This window comes from Euprymna scolopes, chromosome 46, assembly GCF_053919585.1.
Source record: "Euprymna scolopes isolate OS-2025 chromosome 46, ASM5391958v1, whole genome shotgun sequence".
NCBI lineage: Eukaryota > Metazoa > Mollusca > Cephalopoda > Sepiida > Sepiolidae > Euprymna > Euprymna scolopes.
In genome coordinates, this window is record NC_136527.1 from 115,941,440 (window position 1) to 115,950,203 (window position 8,764).

An 8,764-nucleotide genomic window follows, 5' to 3' on the forward strand; every position below is an offset into this window, starting at 1 on the left:
AATTAATAAGAAATATATTTGCAAAAATGAGAACATTTCAATTAATAAGAAATATATTTGCAAAAATGAGAACATTTCAATTCATAAGAAATATATTTTAAAAAGGAGAACATTTCAATTCATAAGAAATATATTTGTAAAAAGGAGAACATTTTAATTAATAAGAAATATATTTGTAAAAATGAGAACATTTCAATTCATAAGAAATATATTTGTAAAAAGGAGAACATTTCAATTCATAAGAAATATATTTGAAAAATGAGAACATTTCAATTCATAAGAAATATATTTGTAAAAAGGAGAACATTTCAATTCATAAGAAATATATTTGAAAAATGAGAACATTTCAATTCATAAGAAATATATTTGTAAAAATGAGAACATTTCAATTCATAAGAAATATATTTGAAAAATGAGAACATTTCAATTCATAAGAAATATATTTTAAAAAGGAGAACATTTCAATTCATAAGAAATATATTTGTAAAAAGGAGAACATTTTAATTAATAAGAAATATATTTGTAAAAATGAGAACATTTCAATTCATAAGAAATATATTTGTAAAAAGGAGAACATTTCAATTAATAAGAAATATATTTGAAAAATGAGAACATTTCAATTCATAAGAAATATATTTGTAAAAAGGAGAACATTTTAATTCATAAGAAATATATTTGTAAAAATGAGAACATTTCAATTCATAAGAAATATATTTGAAAAATGAGAACATTTCAATTCATAAGAAATATATTTGTAAAAAGGAGAACATTTCAATTCATAAGAAATATATTTGTAAAAAGGAGAACATTTCAATTCATAAGAAATATATTTGTAAAAAGGAGAACATTTCAATTAATAAGAAATATATTTGAAAAATGAGAACATTTCAATTCATAAGAAATATATTTGTAAAAAGGAGAACATTTCAATTCATAAGAAATATATTTGTAAAAATGAGAATATTTCAATTCATAAGAAATATATTTGTAAAAAGGAGAACATTTCAATTCATAAGAAATATATTTGTAAAAAGGAGAACATTTCAATTAATAAGAAATATATTTGTAAAAAGGAGAACATTTCAATTCATAAGAAATATATTTTAAAAAGGAGAACATTTCAATTCATAAGAAATATATTTGTAAAAAGGAGAACATTTTAATTAATAAGAAATATATTTGTAAAAAGGAGAACATTTCAATTCATAAGAAATATATTTGTAAAAATTAGAACATTTCAATTCATAAGAAATATATTTGTAAAAAGAAGAACATTTCAATTCATAAGAAATATATTTGTAAAAAGGAGAACATTTCAATTCATAAGAAATATATTTGTAAAAAGGAGAACATTTCAATTCATAAGAAATATATTTGTAAAAAGGAGAACATTTCAATTCATAAGAAATATATTTGTAAAAAGGAGAACATTTCAATTCATAAGAAATATTTTTTTAAAAAGGAGAACATTTCAATTCATAAGAAATATAGTTATAATTAAAATAATTTTTACAATCTCATCCAGCATAGTTTAACATGTAGTTTATTAAAATAGACGAACTGAAGGAATTTAAAAAATAATATTTTAGATTTTAGAGTAGGGAATCATTTAGCGGATCATAAATTAAACATAAATAAGCACCTACTTGATAGTCAATTATCGGTCAACCTGAAATGTAATTAATCGCAGTTTCCAATTTTCATAGCAATTAGTGTGGAAAGGACTAATATATGTTTTGCTTTCTTAAATTTCTAAGGAGGGATAAGACCCCACATGTTGTTAATTATTCGGTTTATTTTACCAACTAATTTATTAAATAAAAGATACCATTCATTTATTTTTCTTACATTCTATAAAATGAAGAGACTTAAATCTCAATTTTATATTCAGTGAGGGAAATTTTTTATCCACACATTCTATTTTTTTAAAAAAAGGAGACATCCACTTATTAAGAATAATGGTATTATTTAGAAAGCTATTCTTAACATGAGAAACGGGGCCTTTGTTAACTAATTTGTACTTTCTGCTAACAATTGAAATAAATTTTTAGAAAAAAACAAAAAAGTGATAAAAAAACAATCAAACATATAACCAATGATCGTTATCAAAGTCAACATAAGTAACACTTTTACCTAGTTGGATCAGCTTGTGTTCTAACTTATTTTGAAGCGTTTACTTACAACAAATCGTACCCAGTTTTAGGTTAGAATAAGAAAAAATTGCTTGATATATGATAGAAGTCCCGATAATCAGAATTAAGATATAGAAGAATCATTACAATCCAACGACATTCGACTTTTGCAATGACGAATACCTGAGACTGAATATAATGCATAAAATGTCACAAGGTGTTTAGTCCTGTCTTGAGTGTCCTTGTAAGCAGATTCCAGCTCTCCCAACGACGATTAAAGATGCTACCAGAAACAAACAGCAGAAAACAGGTATGTTGTTACGTGTATTATGTTCTGCTATAAGTCACAAACACAAATAGTTCAAAAACACACGTTACACCCATCTAATGCAGCATAGTTTTTCCCCCTAAATGTTCAAAATGTACTTTTTTTAGGCTTTTATATTTCAACAACTCGAAAAAGATACGCAATGAAGGAATTTAAAAAATAATAAATATTTTAGATTTTAAATAGATCACTTTCCTCTATAAATTATGAGCTCTGACTTCATTGCCAGTTAGCAGTCAACCAGGCATGTAATTTGTCGCATTTTCTAATTTTTACAGCAATTAGTGGGGGCGGTAAGTTTTTAATTTCTTACGTTTTAGAAGGAGGGATAAGAGCCCACGTGTCATCAACTATTCGACATGTTCACCAACTAATTTAATAAACAAAAAATACCGTAAAAACATTGTTGTTGGAGTTTTTTAATGTTAAAATTCAAATTCATATTTGATAGTTTTAAAAAGTGCCATCCTATTCGTTTATTGTTTATATTCTTTTAAAATGAATGGTGTATAATTTAAAATTTCTAATCAGGGAAGGGGACATTTTTTTTACTCAAAAAACACACACCTCCATATGATGGTATTATTTAAAAAGTTATTAAATGGGTAGTTTAGACAAAAAATGAAAAATTTGTAAACAATCAAATATATAACAAATGATTGTAACCAAAGTAACTCTTCTACCTATTTGGATAAGCTTGTTTTGTGTTTCAACTTATTTTGAAGTGTTTATTTACTTTACAAATTTCGTATCGAGTATCGTGTTAGAATTAAAAAAAAATGCTTGCTTTTGTCAGAAAAGTGACGCACGACACTTACCTGCAAACGTCTGGAAGAGCTGAAGTAAAGGAAATGTTTGTAAGAACATTGATTCTATTTATGATAGGGGTAGCCATTACGTTCGACTCATTTGATTGGATAACTCGGTATAAAAAGTCGCATGGACGGTTAATCATTCTGAAGTTGTGATCAGTGGAGATTACTTTGTTTCTAACATTACCAGACCAACGAGGTTATACGTTTTTTTTTACATATGGCGTTCAAAAATCGATAATTAAACAAAACACTGGTAGAAAACCACCAAAAAAGATGACACTTTTTGCAAAGTTTTTTTTTCAACCAATGATAAAAAAGGAAGCAAAACGTGATAAAAACTTTAAAACTGTGAACAAATATTATTCACTTCATCCGGCCATGAAGTGGGTGCTCATTTTACGTTAAAGTTTGATAGTAAACTGATTCATCATTCTAAAATCGTAAATATTTATTATTTATTTTTTTTGGATAATTTTTTATTTTATTTTATTTTTCACAGGAATAAAATACGTTGGGTTAGATTATAAAGTTTTATAACTATTTTTTCCATATTAAGTTTTTCTAATTGGTGATGGCCAATAAAAATGGGTTAATTTTATGTAGATTTTATAAAAGAAATAGGTTCCCATTCTTAAATTTTAAACATTGGAGAAAATTTTAAAAAATCAAATATTAAAATAAACAAATAAAATAATTTTTTGACAAATATTAAAATAACATTTAAAATAATTTTTTGACAAATATTAAAATAACAGATAAAATAATTTTTCGACAAATATTAAAATAACATTTAAAATAACTTTTCGACAAATATTAAAATAACATTTAAAATAATTTTTCGACAAATATTAAAATAACATTTAAAATAATTTTTCGACAAATATTAAAATAACAGATAAAACAATTTTTCGACACATATTAAAATAACATTTAAAATAATTTTTTGACAAATATTAAAATAACATTTAAAATAATTTTTCGACAGATATTAAAATAACATTTAAAATAATTTTTCGACAAATATTAAAATAACAAATAAAATAATTTTTTGACAAATATTAAAATAACATTTAAAATAATTTTTCGACAAATATTAAAATAACATTTAAAATAATCTTTCGACAAATATTAAAATAACATTTAAAATAATTTTTTGACAAATATTAAAATAACATTTTAAATAATTTTTTGACAAATATTAAAATAACATTTAAAATAATTTTTCGACAAATATTAAAATAACAAATAAAATAATTTTTTGACAAATATTAAAATAACAGATAAAATAATTTTTTTGACAAATATTAAAATAACATTTAAAATAATTTTTTGACAAATATTAAAATAACATTTAACATAATTTTTCGACAAATATTAAAATAACAGATAAAATAATTTTTTGACAAATATTAAAATAACAGATAAAATAATTTTTTGACAAATATTAAAATAACAGATAAAATAATTTTTCGACAAATATTAAAATAACATTTAAAATTATTTTTCGACAAATATTAAAATAACAAATAAAATAATTTTTCGACAAATATTAAAATAACAGATAAAATAATTTTTCGACAAATATTAAAATAACAGATAAAATAATTTTTCGACAAATATTAAAATAACAGATAAAATAATTTTTCGACAAATATTAAAATAACATTTAAAATTATTTTTCGACAAATATTAAAATAACAAATAAAATAATGTTTCGACAAATATTAAAATAACAGATAAAATAATTTTTCGACAAATATTAAAATAACAAATAAAATAATTTTTCGACAAATATTAAAATAACAGATAAAATAATTTTTCGACAAATATTAAAATAACATTTTCATAATGTTAAGTTTTGAGACATTGTGTTGAACAAAGATGGCGGCGTAGTTCAGATCAGTAACCAAGATGGCGACCAAGAATCAAATGTCGTCCGTGGCATAGTTAACCTCTTAAGTTCTGAGATAATGTGTTGAACAAAGATGGCGGCATAGTTCAGATCAGTAACCAAGATGGCGACCAAGAATCAAATGTGGTCCGTGGCGTAGTTAACCTCTTAAGTTCTGAGATATTATGTTGAACAAAGATGGCGGCGTAGTTCAGATCAGTAACCAAGATGGCGGCCAAGAATCAAATGTGGTCCGTGGCATAGTTAACCTCTTAAGTTCTGAGATAATGTGTTGAACAAAGATGGTGGCATAGTTCAGATCAGTAACCAAGATGGCGGCCAAGAATCAAATGTGGTCCGTGGCGTAGTTAACCTCTTAAGTTCTGAGATAATGTGTTGAACAAAGATGGTGGCATAGTTCAGATCAGTAACCAAGATGGCGGCCAAGAATTAAATGTGGTGCGTAACATAGTAAACGGCAAACTTTGAATCCAAAATTCGACAATTTTTATAATAATTTTGGGACGTTTTCATTGGTTGTTTAGCACAGCCGTTGGTTATAAAAATGATTGACGAATCCATTCGTCTCATACCCCCATTAGAAGTCCATTGTGATGGGATGTGTCTCCAAGCGGCTTCGGCTGCAGGGAGACAGGGTAGTACATGTCAAGGATTCGTCACTTAACACTCAGCCCGACAGGTGAGGGGCCGGGAACTGGCCCAGCACCTGTCGCACTAAGGTACACCGCCCGGTTAATACCTAGGAGGTCCACCCTCCCAGGCCTTGCCACCGGGCTTTCCGGTGGGGCAAGTTTATTGCTTGCTGCCTGAGGCGCCCCGACTTGGGAATGCCGACGGGGTTACTCAGGCAATTTTTAAAATTGCAGGAGTGCCCCTTCTTTAGGGGAGCCTGCGGGGTTCCCACTTTCCGGCCTTGTGCCACATATTGCTGATGTGGGTAGCAATTAAATATATACCCCATTAGAAGTGAAAAACATTTTACACATAATCTGGTTCATTAGTATTCAATAATCAATAATAATCCAGTAAAAAAATCTCGTTCATTAGTATTCAATAATCAATAATAATCCAGTAAAAAAATTTGGTTCATTAGTATTCAATAATCAATAATAATCCAGTAAAAAAATTTCAAAAAAGTGCCAGTATAGAAATTACGCATGGGGTGATGGTTGTACAACTCCGCCGTTTTTAAATTATAAAATAAAACGGGCTTGTATTACTGTACACATAGATTCGAAAAAGTTGTCAAAAAACAAATATATAACAAATAAATATTATCAAAGGCAAGATAAGTTACTTTTCTACCAAACTGGATATATTTTTCGTGTTTTTATTCAATGTAACCTCTTTATTCAGCTCGAAAAACATACAGTGTTTACCGATGTATTCGAAAATTCAAGATGGCGCCCGACTCTTTTTAATAGTTTAGAATTTGGGAAAAGGTGTTCTAAATAAAAAACCGGATAAAATACTGTTAAAAACTCGCTCAATATATGTTACCGTGACATAGGTTGACATATATTCGGCGGGTTTTTAATAGTATTTTGTATAGTTTTTTAAATATAACATCTTTTCCCAAACTTACGGTGTTAAAGAGGGTGTGGTTTGGCAGAAAACTAACTTATCTTGCCTTTCATAACATTTATTTGTTATATATTTGTTTTTTGACAACTTTTTCGAATCTATGTGTACAGTAATACAAACCTGTAATTTATCTTGCCTTTGGTAACATTTATTTGTTATATATTTGTTTTTTTTTTGACAACTTTTTCGAATCTATGTGTACAGTAATACAAACCCAATAAAACACATTTAATCATTTTAAAACTATCTTGTATTTTTTTTTTTTTTGTTAAGTTTAGTTTAGTTAAATTGTAATCACAGGATTACATTTTCAATAATCACTTGAATATAAACGTTGACGATATATACAACGTGTTCCTTTTTTTATAACAGGGGGGGGGGGAGACCTCCAAGAGATAATTCTCGGTGGCCTCGCACCTGTCATGCACTAGTGTCAAATAAACTACAATAACATTAATTAAAAATAATAAAATACGGTAATCGTGAAGAAAGAGAGAGCCTGTTTCCTCCGTTCGACTATAGGTGGCGTTACTGTCTGTCCACCCAGTTACGGAAGTACAAAATGTATATAATGCCACCTTTGAAATAAAAATAAATGTTTTTGTTATATTTTAATTTTATACGTGTTTCTTTTTTTTTTTTTTGTGCAAACATATTTAAGTTTTATTTTTTTGCAAACATATTTAAGTTTTATTTTTCCAAACATTTACGTTTTGATGCTTGTTTATTTTTAAACATTTACGTTTTTTTTTTTTTTGCAAGCATAAACTAAATGTTTTTGCTATATTTTTCTTTTAAACATATTTATGGGTACAACCGTTTTTCCGCGAGTATTTTTTACGCTCTTATGATAATAATAAAAAAAATCAACGTTTTTTCTTTTATCTTTTTTATGGACCCCCCCCCTTTTTTTTTCTTAATTTTTCTGCACTTATTTTACCTTTTCCGCAAGTATATATATATATATATATATTTGAAAAAGGATATTGTAAAACCTGAATCTTACTTGAAACTACTATTAAAAAATAGCGCGGTACCAATAAGTGCATAAGCAAACTTTTCAAAAAGAAAAATATTTCAAAAATATTTAGTTTATGCTTGCAAAAAAAAAAAACGTAAATGTTTTAAAATAAACAAGCAACAACACGTAAATGTTTGGAAAAATAAAACTTAAATATGCTTGCAAAAACAAACAACAAAAAAACGTAAATATGTTTGAAAAAACAAAAAACAAAACTTAAATATGTTTGCACCCCCCCACCCCAAAAAATCAAACCATGTTTAAAATTAAAATATAACAAAAACATTTATTTTTATTTCAAGGGTGGCATTATATACATTTTGTGCTTCCGTAACTGGGTGGACAGACAGTAACGCCACCTATAGTCAAACGGAGGAAACAGGCTCTCTCTTTCTTCACGATTACCTAAAATACTTACTGGGGAAAAAGAAACTTCTATGTTGTTCGTTCGTCGAAAAAAATCAATCATTGTGTCGCGGCTTGGCCGCTAATCAACAACAACAACAACGACGGCATTACAAACGACCAGCAATTAATAGACTCTACCAAAAATCAGCAGTAGCAAGTAAACAACAACAACAACAACGACGGCATTACAAACGACCAGCAATTAATAGACTCTACCAAAATCAGCAGTAGCAAGTAAACAACAACAACAACAACAACGACGGCATTACAAACGACCAGCAATTAATAGACTCTACCAAAATCAGCAGTAGCAAGTAAACAACAACAACAACAACGACAGCATTACAAACGAACAGCAATTAATAGACTCTACCGAAATCAGCAGTAGCAACAGCGCGACAGACGACAACCAATTGAGGGCCTTTCGCCAAAATCATCAGCAGCAGCAATGTCGGCGGCTGTCACGTGATTTCAGGGCCCCGTTGTAGAAAAGAAATTTAAAAAAAAACATCTTTTCTACAACAATAACAAAAACAACAAACTTTAATTTCCTGGAAAAAACTT

At 27.3% G+C, this 8,764-nt stretch overlaps 1 long non-coding RNA gene across 1 annotated transcript in view; it reads right to left on the minus strand.

Moving 5' to 3' along the window:
- LOC145270606 (uncharacterized) overlaps positions 1 to 8,411 on the minus strand; it is a 70,630-nt gene extending 62,219 nt beyond the window's left edge. The window contains exon 1 of the long non-coding RNA XR_013865466.1: positions 8,211 to 8,411. This is a non-coding gene — a long non-coding RNA (uncharacterized LOC145270606). The remainder of the gene's footprint in view (positions 1 to 8,210) is intronic.
- Positions 8,412 to 8,764: the final 353 nt, after the last annotated feature.